The sequence below is a fragment of the Ascaphus truei genome, chromosome 2, assembly GCF_040206685.1.
Source record: "Ascaphus truei isolate aAscTru1 chromosome 2, aAscTru1.hap1, whole genome shotgun sequence".
NCBI classification, from domain to species: Eukaryota; Metazoa; Chordata; class Amphibia; order Anura; family Ascaphidae; genus Ascaphus; species Ascaphus truei.
This window is the reverse complement of record NC_134484.1, coordinates 153,109,987-153,130,412: the sequence shown is the minus strand read 5'-3', so window position 1 is coordinate 153,130,412 and position 20,426 is coordinate 153,109,987. Positions and strand designations below refer to the sequence as shown.

The 20,426-nt window shown below is 47.4% G+C and overlaps 1 protein-coding gene across 3 annotated transcripts in view; it reads left to right on the top strand.

Moving 5' to 3' along the window:
* DSEL (dermatan sulfate epimerase like) overlaps positions 1 to 20,426 on the top strand; it is a 57,558-nt gene that overhangs the window by 22,615 nt on the left and 14,517 nt on the right. The window contains exon 1 of one of the 3 annotated variants that reach the window (XM_075585436.1): positions 2,569 to 2,674. The exons of 1 other annotated variant lie outside the window; for it this stretch is intronic. The gene's annotated coding sequence lies outside the window, so the exon portion shown is untranslated. Of the gene's footprint in view, positions 1 to 2,568; positions 2,675 to 2,736; positions 3,054 to 20,426 lie in introns of those variants that run through there. One more of the 3 variants, XM_075585435.1, reaches the window with a different exon arrangement.

Sequence of the window (20,426 nt, the reverse complement as noted above, 5' to 3'; positions counted from 1 at the left end):
TAGCCGCTAAGGTAATGACGTTGCTGTAAATGCATTTTTATTGCATGGGATTCATGCCGGGGGTCTCCGGTGCTGATATTAATGGGTATCAGCTCCAGAGACTCTCGGCATCAATCCGATGCAGAAAAAAAAGCATTTTTTTTTCTAAGTCCTGTCTCGCCGCTTCTCAGCAGGTTCTCACCACCTTCACGCCAACTTTTCCTCTTGTGTGGCATTTGGGAGAAACTCGCCATTCTAGAGCCGCGATAGGCCTCAATAAGCTAATAATGGCTACTAGAATTGCACAAGTTTCAGAACCTGTCGATATGTGGCTTATCGCCGCTCACTCTGCTTTCTTTTTTGAAGGTTCAAAATTTTGGCAATTCAGGATTTTTTCGCGCACTTATTGACGCTTACAGAATCGTAGTAGGCATTTTGGCCTATAAGTGCTCGATAAGTGGCTTATGAACGCTTAGAGCATAGGCCCCTAAGTCTTGCTACATCTGTACAATCTATTACTACACAACTGATTTATTTAAAAAAAAACATATATAGATGTAGTAAAACTTCATGTATTTGAGCAGCCGGATTACCATGGTGGTATGGTACCAAAGGATTGACTCTGCAGGGGGTCCCATTCAGAAGCTTGGACCACCCACAGTGCAATCATGGCAGACAATATATTTTTCCTCTGCTTTTCACGCATGCGCAGTCGGCAAGTGCTGATCACACATGAGCACAAGAAGCCATCAAGTGCCGATGGTGTATGCGCAGTCGGCAAGCACTCACGTGACTGCGGGTCACGTGATGTGGTGTCACATGACCCTGCACATCATTTGACGCCACACAGAGCGAAGGGGGAGGCGCGGGTACCGGGAATAAGTGGCAATGGGGCTCAATGGCAAACCACAGTCGCGTGACTGCAGCTACCCTAGTGCCGAAAACTGTAAGGGGCCTATGCTCAAAGCGTTCATAAAAAAAATCACTGGGCCATTTAAATCGCCATATTTTTGAGTGCTGCTGTCACAGTATTCAGAAAGCCTTGATTACCTGTGATAGTAAAATTCCCAAAACAGGCGAATAGCCAGCAGCGTGATGATCGCCGCTCTGAAAAGGCCTTACCCAGCGATTTCTTTCAGCTGCAGAGAGTGCTGCTCAGTGAGAGCTGTCTTTCCCATACGTAAATTTCGCCCGAAATTAATTTAAGTTTTTTAATATAAATTTTATTACTAGTGTAGATGAGCGTGGGGTCTCCGGAGAAGAACCATGTTTATACGAGGTCCAGGGACCCCCTGCTTCCCGGGATACAGGCCCCGTTATGGGGTGCCAGTATCTCCTATGCATTTTATTCCCACGGTCGTGTGACGCGGGACATTTAAATGCATATTAAAACAGCTGCTACTCACAATTAATGTTAAAAACACAACAACACTAATACCCTCCTCCTCTACCCCCCATGATTTTTATCAGAGGCTGCTGGTGTCTGGGTGCCGTCAGGTGGTCCATGTGGGTGTCTGTGGGCCCACGGGTGGTCTCCACTGGCCTGTGGTACCAATCCTGTGTCCAAATTTTTTTTCAATACATTTAAATAAATACACCCCCCCCCCCCCAAACACATACATTACAGTAATGGGCAAAATAAATATTATCCAGATATGGATAATAGCTCATTTGCCCATTATTAAATAAAACATTAGCCTGCCAGCATAAATAAAGTAAATATACCTTTCTATTTAACACTGCCATCATGAAGTGCGTCCTCATCAGCATACTGCAGGTCCATGTCCTCCGATGCCAGCAAGAATACATGAAAAAATACAATCTAATGGCCCCAAACTTTTAATCACTTAGTGGTTAATAACCAGTATACTAATTAAGGGATTAACCCACCCTCCCCATCTACCCACCCAGGAGGCCTAACCACCCACCCCAGGACCACTATACCACCCTGTAGCCATTGATTGGCATAGTGGTACATCATACCCATATAATATGGGCATGATAAGCCACTATAGCAGTCAATGGTCACCCTAATAAAAAAGCATGAAGGCCAAAAATACACAATAATAAAATATATACACACGCACCTAAACACCCCAATTAAATAAATAAAAGCACCTGACAACCAATTAAATACATAAAAGCACAAGCCAACCAATTAAATAAATCAAAGCACTAACCAACAAAACAATAAAATAATTTTAAACACTAGCAAACAAAACAATCAATACATTTCGACCACTAGCCAACAAATCAATTAATTAATAAAAACACTAGCCAACACATCAATTAAAACCAGTAGCCAACAAAAGAAATAATAAATTTAAAACGCTAAACAATCGGAAAATGAAATAAAACAAGCCATCCAAATTACAAACAATTATAGCAAAACAATAAACATAAAACTAAAAAACAACAATCAATAGAAAAAAAGCATTTACCAAAAAAATGCATTGGTTGTCACTGTATTGACCTGTACCTAAACGGGCACAGATTAATACAATATCAGTCAATGGGTAATGAAAAATATAAAAATATTAATTAAAAAATTCTGTAAAAATACAATTATATACATTCAATATTTTTCTTACCTTTAGAAGCGTTGACCCTCCGAATCCTGGTGTTTCAGGAAGCTCTCGTACCGCGACGTCATCAAAATCAATCCAACACCATTTACCTTGAAATTCCGGAACAGGTAACAAAATTCTTCTTTCTTTTATCTTCTATCACCTTCTATCTTCATCTGTCATTATTTCTTTCTTATCTTTAATGTTCTATGTTTTGTCTTCATCTGTCAATCCAAACCCATGGTAAGTCCTAACGAATGTTGTCTCGTCGTCTTCTTCCTGTTAAATGAGGTGCCCAGGCCTTATATAGGGCCTGTGACGTCACATTTTCAGGTCAGATGGTACAGCACCAATCCACCTGAGGAACCCCGGACATCCGTGGGGACCACCCGAGGGCCCCCTGACACCTGCAGGGACCACCCGAGGGCCCACATACACCCGTGGGATCCACCTGAAGACCACCGGACAACTGCAGCCTCTGGTATCAATCATGTGGGGGTTGAGGAGGTGGGTATTAGTGTTTATTGTGGGTAACGGGTGGGTGAGAGGGGTATTTGGCCCTTGGTGGGTAGTGGGAGTGTTTAAACCCTTCATTGCCTTAGTGGTTAGCTGCTAAGGTAATGACGTTGCTGTAAATGCATTTTTATTGCATGGGATTCATGCCGGGGGTCTCCGGTGCTGATATTAATGGGTATCAGCTCCAGCGACTCCCGGCATCAATCCGATGCAGAAAAAAAAGCATTTTTTTTTCTAAGTCCTGTCTCGCCGCTTCTCAGCAGGTTCTCACCACCTTCACGCCAACTTTTCCTCTTGTGTGGATTTTGGGAGAAACTCGCCATTCTAGAGCTGCGATAGGCCTCAATAAGCTAATAATGGCTACTAGAATTGCACAGGTTTCAGAACCTGTCGATATGTGGCTTATCGCCGCACACTCTGCTTTCTTTTTTGAAGGTTCAAAATTTTGGCAATTCAGGATTTTTTCGCGCACTTATTGACGCTTACAGAATCGTAGTAGGCATATCGTTGTAGGCATTTTGGCCTATAAGTGCTCGATAAGTAAGTGCTCGATAAGTGGCTTATGAACACTTAGAGCATAGGCCCCTAAGTCTTGCTAAATCTGTACTATCTATTACTACACAACTGATTTATTTAAAAAAAACATATATAGATGTTGTAAAACTTAATGTATTTGAGCAGCCGGATTACCATGGTGGTCGTGGTACCAAAGGATTGACTCTGCAGGGGGTCCCATTCAGAAGCTTGGACCACCCACAGTTCAATCATGGCAGACAATATATTTTTCCTCTGCCGTTCACGCATGCGCAGTCGGCAAGTGCTGATCTTACATGAGCACAAGAAGCCATCAAGTGCCGATGGTGTATGCGCAGTCGGCAAGCGCTCTTCGCACATGCACAGTTGGCAATCACCATTCACACATGCATAGTCGGAGAGTGCCGACTGCGCATGTGTGCCATTTGTCCCGATTTTTGCCAGGAAAAATATGGTCACCATATCCATAAGCTCTCAAATCAATGATCCCGTCGTCATTTTAAAGAACATAGACACTCCTTAGCAACGCTTAGATGCATGCCCATCCTGCAGGTCCCTATCCTACGCGTGGTGGTGACAGGGGCAAGATCTTGCTACAACAGGAGGCCAGACTCATTTTTGAACTGCGGACCATGGCACCAGGAGGACTGAACGAAGAGCTAAAACTGGGCTGTTTTTTGTAAAATTGTTTATGTTTACCTGCGCATTGATTTTTATTTGCTTGGATGTTTGACCATGTTTGAATATCTATTTTTATGTTTGCATGTACAGTTTGACGTGTGGACACTGTTCCTCCATAGCTTCACTTCCCCTGCACACTGTCACTCCCTTGTTTTTATTGTCATTTTATTGTCATTATTTATGTTGTGGGGTGCAGCTGGTACTCCTGGTACCTTCACCACTGCCTTTTGTGGCTTTAATTTCAGCCACAGGCTTTTTTGGCTCGTGTGTCTGCCTTGTATTGGTGCTGTGGGTGCAGCGCTGCCCTTTCTATCAGTTTTTACTACTGCGCCTGCGCGGACTGTGTGCTGGCGTCCTTGGTTGCCAGGGTTCCTCCATTAGGGTACTGCGTGCCTTTCCAGTGCACAGTGATGTTTCCCATTGGCTCCCCGGCTCACCCTTTGCCCTATGACGCGCAGGCTAGTCAGGTGACGCGCTGCAGCTCCCGACACCAGTCGCAGGCTATGGACATCAGAGCAGGCAGCCTTGATCACGAGAGGGGTTTCCCTTCTCGTGGATCTAGGACATCAAACGCAGATGTCTGAGTTGGCTGCCTTTGATTACTATATTGCTTTTTCCTGCTTGTGGATCCACATGGCTCCTTTTGGTCCAGGCATTGGTTGTTTCTTAAGGGTGCTCAGCTGCACAACAGGTAAATAATGACAGGTTGCTGGTGATTGGTTATGTTTAATTGGTTGCACTAGGGGTGTGGGTATATAAGTAGGGTCACTGTTAGTGTGGTGTTTGCACGGCCCTGAGGAAGGTCTCCCTGAGAGACCGAAACGTTGGCTTTCGTCTATCTGTTCATTTCAATACAGATTATTTTGGATTACACCTCGCTGGTTGCTGTCTCTTTACTGGTCTTTGGGCTGGTTCGTATGATATATATATATATATATATATATATATATATATATATATAACAGTTTATTTATTGTAGTACACTTATACTTTACTACCATTCGAGAGAGAGAGTGTGTGTGTGTGTGTGTGTGTGTGTGTGTGTGTGTGTGTGTGTGTGTGTGTGTGTGTGTGTGTGTGTGTGTGTGTGTGTGTGTGTGTGTGTGTGTGTGTGTGTGTGTGTGTGTGTGTGTGTGTGTGTGCACACCTCAATAATCGAACAAAAAAAAAACCCAGATGTGAATGATTCTGAACCCATTAACCAGTGTCAGGATGCCCCCTCTTCACAATTTCTAAAAGCAGCAATCCCGCCTGGGATCTTACCTGATCCGCAGTCCCTCAAGGTACTATACTAGAGGGGAGGTGTTCCCTACCTGTCTTCCGATGTCTCCCGCGTGAAATTTGAGTCAGATCTGGAAGAAAGCAGAGTAGGTTACTTCGGTGTAGGTATACGGCAGTTAAGATAAGACAGAGGGTGAGGGAGACAGGGAGGGAGGGCGAGGGAGGGAGACAGGGATGGAGGGAGACAGGGAGGGAGGGCGAGGGAGGGAGACAGGGATGGAGGGAGACAGGTTGGGCGAGGGAGGGAGACAGGGATGGAGGGAGGGCGAGGGAGGGAGACAGGGATGGAGGGAGACAGGGATGGAGGGAGACAGGGAGGAAGGGAGACAGGGAGGGAGACAGGGGGGAGGGAGAGGGAGGGAGACAGGGAGGGAGGGAGACAGGGAGGGAGACAGGAAGGGAGGGCGAGGGAGTGAGACAGACAGGGAGGGAGGGCGAGGGAGGGAGACAGGATGAGGGAGGGAGACAGGGAGGGCGAGGGAGGGAGACAGGGAGGGCGAGGGAGGGAGACAGGGAGGGAGGGAGACAGGGAGGGTGAGATAGGGAGGGTGAGACAGGGAGGGTGAGACAGGGAGGGTGAGAGGGTGAGACAGGGAGGGTGAGGGAGGGTGAGAGGGTGACACAGGGAGGGTGAGGGAGTGTGAGACAGGGAGGGAGGGAGGGTGAGACAGGGAGGGAGGGAGGGAGGGTGAGACAGGGAGGGAGGGTGAGACAGGGAGGGAGGGTGAGACAGGGAGGGAGGGTGAGACAGGGAGGGAGGGAGGGTGAGGGAGGGAGGGTGAGACAGGGAGGGAGGGTGAGACAGAGAGGGAGGGAGGGTGAGACAGGGAGGGAGGGTGAGACAGGGAGGGAGGGAGGGTGAGACAGGGAGGGAGGGAGGGTGAGACAGGGAGGGAGGGAGGGTGAGACAGGGAGGGAGGGAGGGTGAGACAGGGAGGGAGGGAGGGTGAGACAGGGAGGGAGGGTGAGACAGGGAGGGAGGGTGAGACAGGGAGGGAGGGAGGGTTAGGGAGGGAGGGTGAGACGGAGGGAGGGAGGGTGAGACAGGGAGGGTGAGACAGGGTGGGAGACAGGGAGGGAGGGAAGGAGGGAGACAGGGTGGGAGACAGGGTGGGAGGGAAGGAGGGAGACAGGGTGGGAGGGATGGAGGGAGACAGGGTGGGAGGGAAGGTGGGAGACAGGGTGGGAGGAAAGGAGGGAGACAGGGTGGGAGGGAAGGAGGGAGACAGGGTGGGAGGGAAGGAGGGAGACAGGGTGGGAGGGAAGGAGGGAGACAGGGTGGGAGACAGGGTGGGAGGGAAGGAGGGAGACAGGGTGGGGGAGAGAGAGGGAGGGAGAGAGAGGGAGGGAGAGAGACACACACCCACTGACACACACACACACACACACACACACACTGATGCACACACACCCACTGATGCACACACACACTGATACTGATACACACACACACACACTGATACTGATACACACACACACACACACACTGATACACACACACACTGATACTGATACACACACACACACACTGATACTGATACACCCCCCCCACTGATACACACACCCCCCCCCACTGATACACACACCCCCACTGATACACACACACAGCCCCACTGATATACACACACCCCCACTGATACACCCCCCCCCCACACTGATACACACACACACACACACACACTAATACACACACACACCCCCACTGATACACACACACCCCCACTGATACACCCCCCCCACTGATACATACACACACACACCCCCACTGATACACACACACACACACACACCCCCACTGATACACACACACACCCCCACTGATACACACACACAGATACACACACACACACACTGATACACCCCCACTGATACACACACCCCCCTCCACTAATACACCCCCACACCCCCACTGATCACACACACCCCCCCACTGATACACACACACACCCCCACTGATACACACACACACACACACACCCACTGATACACACACACACACTGATACACACCCACCCACTGATACACACACACACACACACACACTGATACACACACACACACTGATACACACACCCTCTGATACACACACACTGATACACACACACTGATACACACACACACTGATACACACACACTGATACACACACACTGATACACACACACACTGATACACACCCACTGATACACACACACCCACTGATACACACACACCCACTGATACACACACACACACTGATACACACACACACACACTGATACACACACACACACTGATACACACCCACCCACTGATACACATACAACACACACACTGATACACATACAACACACACACTGATACACACCCACTGATACACACACACACTGATACACACACACACACTGATACACACCCACCCACTGATACATATACAACACACCCCCACTGATACACACACACACTGATACACACACTGATACACATACACACACCCACTGATACACACACACCCACTGATACACACACTCTGATACACACACACATACACACACTGATACACACACACACTGATACACATACACATACACACTGATACACATACACACTGATACACATACACATACACACACACACACTGATACACATACACACACACACACACACACACACACTGATACACATACACACTGATACACATACACACACACTGATTCACACACTGATACACACACACACAGATACACCCCGCCTCCCCCTGCACCGCCCGCCAGCCCCTGCACCGCCCGCAACCGTGCAGCAACCACTGCCCGCCCCCGAGCCCATCTCCCACACCAAGGGGACGGGGGGAAGTGAGCGCCGGGGGGCAAAGCTGTGAGCGCCGGGTGGGCAAAGCTGTGAGCGCCGGTGGGGCAATGGTGGGAGCGCCGGGGGGGCAATGGTGGGAGCGCCGGGGGGGCAATGGTGGGAGTGCCGGGGGGGCAACGGTGGGAGCGCCGGGGGGGCAATAGTGGGAGCGCCGGGGGGGCAATGGTGGGAGCGCCGGGGTGCAATGGTGGGAGCGCCGGGGGGGGCAATGCTGGGAGCGCCGGGGGGGGGGCAATGCTGGGAGCGCCAGGAGGGGCAATGATGGGAGCACCGGGGGGGGCAAAGGTACAAGGTGGTACAAAGGCAGGCGCACCCCCGCTACCACCTCCTATTACCCCCCCCTGGCTGGGACCCGGGACAGAAGGGGGACACTCACGCGCACAGAGGAAGCCGGGAAGACACGTGTGCTCTGCACAAAGTGGAAGTCCCGCCCCCGGCTTCCTCTGACCTGCCTGCAACCAATCCCCTGCGGGCCGTCCGGCATTCTAAGTCCCGCCCCCGGCATCATCATTCATCCAATCCCATGCGGGTCGGCCGGCATTCTAAGTCCCGCCCCCGGCATTCTCCATCATTCAGTCCCCCTGGCAGCATTCACACACACACATACAAAATACTTACCGGCCGCCGCATTCTCCTCACCGCCGCTGCACCGCTGCACCGCAATACTGGGACCAGGGACAAAAACCGGGACAAAAACTGGGACAGACTTAAACCGGTACAGGCCTCAAAAAACCGGGACTGTACCGGTAAAACCGGTACGAATGGTCACCCTAGGTGGGGCTCATATATCTCCACCACCCACACTCACCAGGACATTTATATTTGGGTTTAGACACATATGCTCACCCATATGTACCTCATTGCTCACTCTTATACCTGCACCTAGCCATTACCAATCTCCAATCAAGTATTCATTGCATCACTATATGCATAACCACCACGGTCATTAGAGCACTATCACTGAACTTTGTTCATTTACCCTAATTTTATCTTCCCTATGTGAGTGAAATGGAATTGGTTGTTCCACCATTTCTTGTTTATTAAACAATATTACGCTACCACCGTATGTCCGATTCTTCTCTTTTTTTTTTTTACTTGGATTCCATGTGAGGAGTTGAGATTTGTAGAAATTCCCTGACACGATTCCTACATCTGATACTCACCCCAAAGATATCTTGTGTGTCACTGCATATTTTTCCGGTCCACCTATATTCATTTTTCCTTGAACAAAAGGTTTTGCCCTATGTTTTTTTTCACCATGTGCTATACGTACTTTTTGTGCTGAATATGTTTTTGAATAGTTTGTGATGGTAGAACTGTCCTAATAGCTGCAGAGAAAGTGAGAGGTTATTCAATATTTACACTGTTGTTGCTTTTACAGGTGGTTCATTTGCACGTTTTGCACATTGCACTTTATTATACACTTGTAACAGATTTTCTGGCCTAGCCTGACCCACCCAATCTCATATTGGCCCCTGTGGTCTAACCAGTCCCCATTACAGTGTAGTGTCTGGTGGTGCACCTGTTGGCAACAGGACTCCTGAGTCTCCCGCATGATGTTGTGTGGGGATTGCCAACCCAGACAGGCAGCTGAGGTAGTGGGCTTGAGTCCTACCTAGATCCAGTGCAGCGCCTCCACCTCATAAGGATCCCAGCGTCCGCTTGTGGATGGTCCTGGTGAAGAACTCCTCTGTGGTGCACTCCTCTGTGTAATCACTCCACACTTACACACGAGGGTATGATTGAACAAGATCATCTTTATTGCAAGGCGGTGGGCCAGCTGCCCCTCACAACGGTTGTACTCAGCCGCTCATGCTCACCACACTTCCCTTTGAAAGGTATCTCTTCCCAATTTGGTGGATTCCCTATCTCCCCTCAGAGAGATATTCCCTGTGCCAGGTCCCTGGTCACAGTCTAGTGAGCTGCCTCCTCCCAAGTCTGTACTCAGACTTGCTCCTCACTCCAACTACTACAACCAACTTCGCAACAACTTCTCCAACCTCTAACTTTTGAGCAGTGCTGTGCTTTATGTATCCTCTGGAGGCAGGCACAACTCTGACATCACTAATTATGGATTCAGAGTATGTGGCCACTCCCACCCATACATAGGGCACCTCACCAGGGTGTGAGGGCAAACCTCCATGATTACTGCTGGCATGCCCATAACTTACCAGGCCTTACTGTCAGCAGGAGAGATGACTGTAGTCCATTTTACAGTATGGCTACATTCTCCCCCTGGTGAATTCCACCGTTTCCCGGCTGGGACCTAAATTTGAAGTACCTTTCTTCAGGAAGCACTGTGAAATGACATACATAATTAGTCACAACATTGACAGATTCACAAAACATTGCGTCAAGCAAGCCCCGACCAGCAGCCACTAACTTACGCAACAGCCATCCTGTTCCCCCTAATAATAGTGACGAGGATCGGGTTTCTTAACTTCCCGACCCCCCATGTCCAGGACTGTCACACTGTAATCACGTGGCAACCCCCTTTCAGGTCGATACACCACTTTATGCTTATAGACATTCCTGCCTATACTCAACACCCGCATAAGGTGCGCTATCCTTTCCTCGGCTCTGCTGCCCTTAATGATACCCCCCTTATTTACCATATACTCTTCTATGGTCTCTCGTAACCACCTGTCCCTATTATCCTCGATCTCCTGCATGAGGGGTTCCGGAACGTAGGGATATTCCAAGCCATGGGAATACTTGTACTTGGCGGTAATAGCCCTCTCAGCCCGGCTGCACCGAGTCAAATTAGCATTCCCTGCCCTCCCTGGCAACACCCATGACAGGGGCTCGTCTGGGTCCACGGGGTCTGTCAATATACTGGGACCCTTGGGCTCTATACTGCCGTGGCAGATCTGAAACCACTGCTCCTGCATCTCCTTTTGCCGCTTTTCTGCCGTAAATTCTCCCTTAGCCCACCAGTAATCTACTACATCCTCCCTTTTTAGTAGAAACCGAGTGCGGTCCATCCCACATAACCCTCGAATAATGGGGCCCACCACCGGGTCTCCTTAACCTTCTCGCGCTCTGATTCTAGGGATTCTTCCTCCTCTGTGTCTCCCCAGGAAGACACCCCCGTTGTCCCAGTAGATCGGGACTTAGGCCACCCCACACGCTTTGGCCTTTCCTCCAACTTCACGATAGCCACGCTAGGGCTCCAACTAGACATGGATGCCTCCCCGGAATAGCCTCCACCCACCGACCCATCATCGGACGTATAACTCGCCAGTCTCTCCCCAGTCCGTTCCTCTGAAGTTCCCTGGGACCCTCCCGACATTCCCAAACTAGATGAGGACCCACGGGAAAAGGTGACGGGGACAGGGGCTTTATCTAGGGCATGAGTTTGGGCATATGGATGGGCAAATGGTATCCGCGGGGTTCCGACCCGCTCTCTACCCTTAGAGTGTCCAGGATCACTGCGAGGACTCTCCGCTGGCTGAGCCTCACCCTTCTCGACTCTCCTCACAGCCTGCCAGCTCTTTGTTGTCACAGGTGATCGGGAAGCACTGACCAATTGCCGAGGCGTCGTTGTCATCTCTCCGGTCGTTCCGCTACCTCCGCCGGAAGTGATGTCATCACCGGAACCGGAAACTCCGCCATCTTGATATGGATCCCCATGCGGGATCTCTTCTTCCAAGATGAAGTCCGGAAGTTCCGCTGCCTTCTCTTGCGCCGCCTGGGCCTGACACCGCCTCTCCTCCACGGATGCCGTCACCGGATCCTGGTGAGAACAAGGGCTGCTCTTACCGCTCTGCAGGGTGGGCGTGGATCGCCCGTCACCGCTGGACCCACCGGTCCCCGGAATGTAAGGACTTCGCCTCTCGGCCTTCCGCTCCACTGGCGACACCCGACTCTTCTCACCGAAACTCCCGGTAAGTGGTACTTTCCTCCCGTTTTCACCACAGGATACTGCCAAGGGCCGAATCACTGCACCGGACGACACTCTGGGTTCCTCATCGGAGGAATCCGCTTCCACTCTGCTCGGGGTCACCGTTCGCGGCGACCGCCTTTTAGTCTCTCGGTTGGTACGCTGACCGACCGCTCCTTTTTCCTCGGGCTCGGCCTTAGCAACCGGCCCCGATCCCCATTCTCCGGGATCCGCACTTTCCTTCCACAGTGCACCGGGGGACCCGGCGGACAGCCTAGCCGTATCCCCCGCGGGTTCGATAGTCTGGATGGGCACAAATGTAGGCATAGGCCACAAGTACTGTGTACCACATTGCGGGCAGCGCGCCGCCGTGCCCACGGTACCGCTGGGTAGCCTGCATTGTAGACAGAGGCACACCACAGTCTCGGTGCCCGCCACCTGAATCACTAGTAAGCCTCCTGGTGCTGAATATGGTTGAGTGGAGACCATCGTATTGACTCCTGACTGACCAGCCATTGTCTCAGTAGGAGATACTTGCAGCAGCTGTCTGTTCTGTGCACTGGCTCCGCGAGACTGACAAGCAGGGGTTGAGTTGCCAGCCACTCCCTTGTCTAGCTCCACCCTCATCTGACAAAGCTGGAAACCACCCCCAATAGTAGCAATTATGGGCGGGTCCCACAGCTTAATAGGATGTCCTGTAATTGAGGCCACACCTTTCACAGTCCTGGAGGGCGCGGCCACAGCTTTCGCGCCATTACCCCCAACAGGGTGGGGTTCTTTCTTTGGCGCCAATCCCAGCCAACTGTCTGCAACATTTGCAAATGCAGAATTCTCTTCAACGAGCCCACGCGGTCTCTCAGGGAAGCGGGAGCCGCCATCTTGGTTTGCATTCCCAATCACTTTAGCAACTGAGGTAGCTTTTTGTATAGCGCTCGCCGGCTGGCGAGCAGATTCTTCTTTTCCACCGCCCACAATCACAATGTCCTCAACACTGTCCTCCAGGGTAGCACCCCGCGGTCCTAGGCAGGACCAAAACGGTGCAGCCACAGCCTTAGCACCACTCCACAGCAGGCTCGTGAAAGTCATTTCCATAGCATGCTCTTCACCCGCACACACGCCATGTGCGCTCTCTCCATTAACCTCCGTCCGCCATCTTGGACCTTCCGCACCGCACGGATCCTCCATACTTGCGGTCGCCATTCTTTCACTGTACTTAGAATTATTGTACATGGAGCTCCTCTCTGCGGGGCAGCTACCACACCAGTACAATAAAGATTACCTTGATGCACCACCTTGTGTACCTAATGTAGGCTGGACTCGTGTTTGCACTACCTCAGGCTAGGCTCACTCTCTCTGTGTCTGCTGTGTCTCCTTCCTCCCAATCTGTGCTCCCTTCGGTAAGTGGTCTGGAATGGGCTAGAGTACTCTGGCTCTTCCATGCAGTACTTGGGCGTCTACCTACTGTTGGCTAGCCTAGCGCAGACCCTCTACAGAATTCCTGACCACGTTAACAGGCTATCCCTTTAGGCAGAGAATATGGAATTACCCAGTATACCGAGGCTGCTAACAGGTAGTGCACACACTTTATGGCAACTTGATTGAAGAGAGACCCAGCAATGATTAATGAAACAATAAGCCTCCGGTATTGAAAACAGGGAGTTGGGTAATAGTAAGCCGGATAGAGGTACAGGGGGACACATCCCGTGATTCCGGTATTCCACCATCTCCCAAAGATCCCAGTATACCTGTTAGCAGCCTCGGTATACTGGGTAATTCCATATTCTCTAGCAATCTATTTCTACCTGATGGCTCACGGGCAAGTGAATAAGTGAATAAGTAAATTGTATATGCTTATTTGGACTATCCTGGAAAATTCCAAAATATAAAGGACATTATTTACTCAAGAATTTAAGGATTACTGTTTTTTGCACTTAGGCTTCAGCCAACGCATGAGAGTTTTTAACAAGATATTAATAAATAATTTTTATTTTTAATTCAATACTATTATATTGTTTTTTTTTGCCATGGAAGATATTGATGTTGAATCAGAGGATACAAATGTGGATACATATGTCAATGCATGCGGGGATAATGCCAAACGTTCAAAAAAAGCTGCCCACTTGTTTAATGAAAGTACTGAGGTTATATGTGAGGAGCCTTCAGACCTCACACATTACTTTGTAAAGCTAGAAAGACTGTTGGTGTTGAATATACGCCTATGGTGGGACATCACCTCATTGAACAACTATATTAGATGTAAAAGAATACCACGAGGTTTGCGAATAAAAAAGACACCAACATTTGGCTTTACCAATATGCAATTTGAGCAGGACTGGACTGATACTCTAAACCAATGTTCCTTAAAGCTAATGGAACTAATCATTCAGCAGAAGTCAAAAGAAAAAGAGCAATTAATGTTGGAAATAAACCTTTTGAGGAACAACTTGAAGCCATTTACTAAAATGGATCAATTTATAAAAAACGACAAAACCCTGCTGACTAATATTGAGACCATAGAGGACACAATAAGTGACAAAAAACACAGCAAGTTCGAACGAGACCGTGTAGATTATATAAAAGGACAAATTTATTGTTGGCAGAAACCTCAAACAAGAGAGAATGTGGGATCCAATACAGCAAGGGGGTTTAAACCTCAATCCAAAGGATGGTCTAAAAGCAACCCTAATAAGTCTATCTTAAAGGGAAGATCAGCTGACAACTCAGGTGCGGAGTCAGACTACTCAGAGTGCGAATTGAGATCTCACTCTGTATCTTTTGAAGGTTCTACTGAGAGTATACGGGATAACCATGGGAGATCTAGGAGCGACAGCAGGTCATCCATCACATCTAATGGGGCCAGATCAAAAAATCAGGAACAGGCTCCCTCTTCGTCTTCTTTTTTATCCACAGGAACACGATCACGCCGCGAACCAGACGATCGCGGAGAAAACGTGGAAACTCGCGGGAGACCAAAAAGAAAGAAGTACACATAGATGAGTGTGATAATAACGTCATTAATCTCTCAGGAGTGGAACTCTCCCATGCACAATTATCTCTACTAAATAAGGGACTGGGTTTTGCCCCGGTTCAGGACTTCCACTTGTTCCAGACTGTGATTGACCTCCAAAGGTTTACTCGCAAATTATCCTTAAAAAAGTTTTTTATATCAAGAGGACATTTTCAAACTAATAACTTGTCTGACTCTGATAATGATGTTGTATTACCCAATACTGATGATGAACTACCTAATATTGTTACTAATGATGCATTAACTAATATTTCTCTTGATACCTTTCAGGAAACCTGTGTATTATCAGACTTGGACGCATTACTTGAGCAGCAAGGCGAAGAAATCAATGCTTTCTCCCAACCTTTCTTTGGCACCCACTCCTCAGGATTTAAAAAGAAGTCTATCTTCTGCCCCAATGCCAATAGGGGGCCTTTCATTACGGCATTTGAAAGGTTGGTAGAAAGAGACCTTCAAATTTTATCTAAAGGTTTCTCCTGCTCATCTATGCATGCCAATAACCTGACATACACGGAGATTCATGAACTAGACACCTTGAAGCATAACAAAGACATCATGTTTAGAAATGCTGATAAAGGTGGAGCCCTTGTGGTTTTATCCACCCTACAATACAAACAGGAGGCACTACGGCAGCTAGGGAATCCGGATCAGTATAAACTTCTTAAAAAGGATCCAACACAGGACTTTATTAGTCAACTAGATGAAATTATTGAATTTGGAAAGATACTTTGTACATTAGACAAACATGAGATTGAATTTTTGAGAAGTCCACATCCCGTGATTCCGGTATTCCACCATCTCCCAAAGATCCATAAGTCACTGGTCGACCCTCCTGGTCGTCCTATAGTGGCAGGTATTGGATCTTTGGGAGATGGGTTATCGCGGTATGTGGACTCTTATCTCAAACCATTGGTACTGGCATTACCGTCATTCATTAAGGATTCCACGGACCTCATGGTAGATGTAAAGGATCTGGTCTGGAAAAAAGAATACAGATGGGTCACCCTTGACGTGATCTCTCTGTATTCCATCATTAATCACGATCACGGGTTATTAGCTATCACGCACTTTTTAAATTTATCACATCTGTCCACTTCACTTTGCACTTTTCTATTAGAATCTATTAAATTTTTATTAACTCACAATTATTTCCTATTTGATTCACGTTTTTATTTACAATTATTAGGCACTGCAATGGGCACAAGTTTTGCACCATCATATGCAAACTTATTCATGGGGTTATGGGAAGCACAATATATATATCACAGTAATAATTCTTATCGTTCACAAATTATTTACTATAAAAGATTCATCGACGATCTCATTATTATATGGGACGGCGATGAATCATCACTTGTAGCATTTATAAACACACTTAATATCAATAATGTTAATATCAAATTCACTTATGAACAAAATATAAATTGCATCAATTATCTGGACCTGCTCCTTTACATAGACCATGACATGCTAATCCAAACTGACATATTTCGCAAGCCAAACTCCCGAAACACACTACTGTCAGCCAAAAGTTGTCATCCACAATCTTTAATCAAAAGTATTCCGAGGGCCCAATTTGTAAGGTTGAGACGGATATGTTCTGATGACGAGAATTTCTCTTTGCAGTCACAAGCACTATTTGAGAGATTCCAAGCCAGGGGTTACAAATATACAGATATCCAGACAGCATACGAGTACGCTATGACTTTGGATCGCCCTGGAATCCTCGATAAAAAGAAAAAAGACAAACATCATAAGGGGTACATACAATCTAAGAGCAAGTATAGTGATATGAGTCCATTATTCATCACGACTTATAGTCGCCAATCCAAGCTTATATGCGACATTGTGCATAAACATTGGCACACCCTGTGCCTTGATAAGGATATTGCTGAGTTTACCTTGAAGGGACCAAAATTTTCATTCCGTAGGGCTAAGACACTAGCATCACACCTCTCGCCAAGTCACTTTCAAACTAAAACTGATCTTAAAAGAATTGGTAGTATTCCTAAAGGTTTTTATGCATGTGGAAATTGTTCCATGTGTAAATATGTTCATAGTACAAAATTTGTCCAAACTGACATCAATGGAAAAAAATATTTTATTAAAGAATTTTTGAATTGTAATACATCCTACACCATTTATCTTTTGAGATGTGGTTGCAAAAAATTATATGTGGGACGAACCATTCGGCCAGTCAAGACCCGCATTGCCGAGCATGTCAGACTTATTAAAAAGAATGATGTGTCTCATCCAGTTCCCAGACACTTCTCCAGATGCCCTAAAGGGGGAATAGCCAACTTTTCCTATATGGCAATTGAACATATCCCTTGTAACGCTAGAGGAGGCCATAGAGAGGGGGTATTAAATAAACAGGAAATGTATTGGGTGTACACTCTGAACACACTCCATCCGGCCGGCATCAATCAGGAGTGGGAACTGAAACACTTCCTGATGGGGTAATGGCTAAGTTTTGGGGTGGGTTCACAGTGTTCACCCAATTACATTGTGATCTGGGAGGTGACATATTAAGTTACTGTCTGTCATGCGGTTGCCACTGTATTCATGGATATGAATTATGTGAATAAATTGATAAAATGTTTATATCCCTTTAAAGTGAATCTTGATACTGAAAATGCTTTATAAGTACAAAAAAGATTTTATAAGTACTAGATATATGAAATCCTTTGTTATACATCTGTATACTTCCATTAATTGATATAGCTTTATATAATAATAATGATGCTGGTAACTTAAAACATCAGTAGTTGTGTTTTTAAATTTATCCATTATATGTTCTGTTTTGTTTTTAAGATTTTTCATGTGTATGTTGTAAATACCTTGTTGTGCAGCCATTGCTATGGGGATTGTTGGGGAGATAGTTATCCACTTTAATGATTAATCTACCACAGGTGAGGTTTAAATACGTTCCCTGTTTCTATTGGTGGCATACACTCACCACTCCCTATATCTATTTGGCTGCCATACACTATCAGCACTCTTTGAAAAAGTCCATAGCCTGGACGAAACATGTTAGAGTGGTTGCCTGATGTTTGCTGCTAGCGATCAATAAAGTTTTTTTAGACATCCATGCGTTGGCTGCTGAAGTTGCTGTGAACCACGGACCATCTTACCCCCTTCTTCCTATCCCTTTAGGCATCCTACCAACTAGCACTGCCTCAAGGTGACTAGGACAGCTATAGCCCGGCTCCAAACCTCCAACTCCTTTCAGGCCCCTAGGTCGTCCCTGCGAACTGACAAACTCCATCAGCCCCCTGACTACCCCTAGGTCCATCCCAACGCAGCACAAAGTGGCAGCAGACACTCTCCCTGTTTCCCAGTGTGCCTAGCAAAAGCCTGTCCTGTTGACAGGTATCTCAGCAGCGCCTCCAAATGTAACGGATTTTCTGGCCTAGCCTGACCCACCCAATCTCATATTGGCCCCTGTGGTCTAACCAGTCCCCATTACAGTGTAGTGTCTGGTGGTGCACCTGTTGGCAACAGGACTCCTGAGTCTCCCGCATGATGTTGTGTGGGGATTGCCAACCCAGACAGGCAGCTGAGGTAGTGGGCTTGAGTCCTACCTAGATCCAGTGCAGCGCCTCCACCTCATAAGGATCCCAGCGTCCGCTTGTGGATGGTCCTGGTGAGGAACTCCTCTGTGGTGCACTCCTCTGTGTAATCACTCCACACTTACACACGAGGGTATGATTGAACAAGATCATCTTTATTGCAAGACGGTGGGCCAGCTGCCCCTCACAGCGGTTGTACTCAGCCGCTCATGCTCACCGCACTTCCCTTTGAAAGGTATCTCTTCCCAATTTGGTGGATTCCCTATCTCCCCTCAGAGAGATATTCCCTGTGCCAGGTCCCTGGTCACAGTCTAATGAGCTGCCTCCTCCCAAGTCTGTACTCAGACTTGCTCCTCACTCCAACTACTACAACCAACTTCGCAACAACTTCTCCAACCTCTAACTTTTGAGCAGTGCTGTGCCTTTTGTATCTTCTGGAGGCAGGCACAACTCTGACATGAAAACAAAAACAGGACTTGCGCTCATAGGTGATTGTGATAGGAAAAGTGATTTACACATAAAAGGTATGTATAAAATAAACAATACAACCTTAACGGGTGAGGTTTTGTGCAGCTGGTCTGTGGGAATGGCTCAAACACCAAGGCTACAAGGAAACAAAAAAAAACAAAAAAAAAAAAAAAGAACAAGGAAACAAAAAAAGAACAGCGCAAAAAAAACAAGGAAACAAAAAAAGAACAGCGCAAAAAGATCAAGGAAACAAAAAAAGAACAGCGCAAAAAAAAAGGAAACAAAAAAAGAACAGCGCTGTTCTTTTTTTGTTTCTCCGTACAAGTCTGACATCACTAATTATGGATTCAGAGTATGTGGCCACTCCCATCCATACATAGGGCACCTCACCAGGGTGTGAGGGCACACCTCCATGATTACTGCTGGCATGCCCATAACTTACCAGGCCTTACTGTCAGCAGGAGAGATGACTGTAGTCCATTTTACAGCATGGCTACACACTTTTTTACATACTTTTGCATACATCCAACACCCAGTCTTTCTTGGTGTACCTTGTTTGCGCTGGTCCTCCACACTAAAAAATACAGAGTGGCTATCAGTTATCTTGACCTGCATGGCCCTTTTGTCACCGGAAGCTTATCATGGACAAAACAGAGCTCCTAATATTCCCTTCAAAACTATGCCCAATTATTCCCTTCTACTTTACAGTCAATAATACTACCATCCACCCAGTCTTGCAAGTATGCTGCCTAGTTGTTACATTTGACTCCTCCCCTTTTTTCTTTCCACTTATAAATGTTGTTATTAAATCGTGCCATTTCTTCCTTTGCAACACTGCTAATATATGCCCTTCCTATATTTCACTACCACTAAAACACTAATGCATGCCTTTGTTCTCTCCCGTATTGATTACTGTAACATTCTTTTATCTGGCCTCCCTGTCTCACACCTCTCTCCTTTACAATCCAATTAAAATGCTATTGCTTGAATCATCTCTGGCTTCTGCTATATCTGCTTCTGACCTCCTGAACTCTCTCTGAGGCCTTCCTATTAACTTCCATATAAACTACAA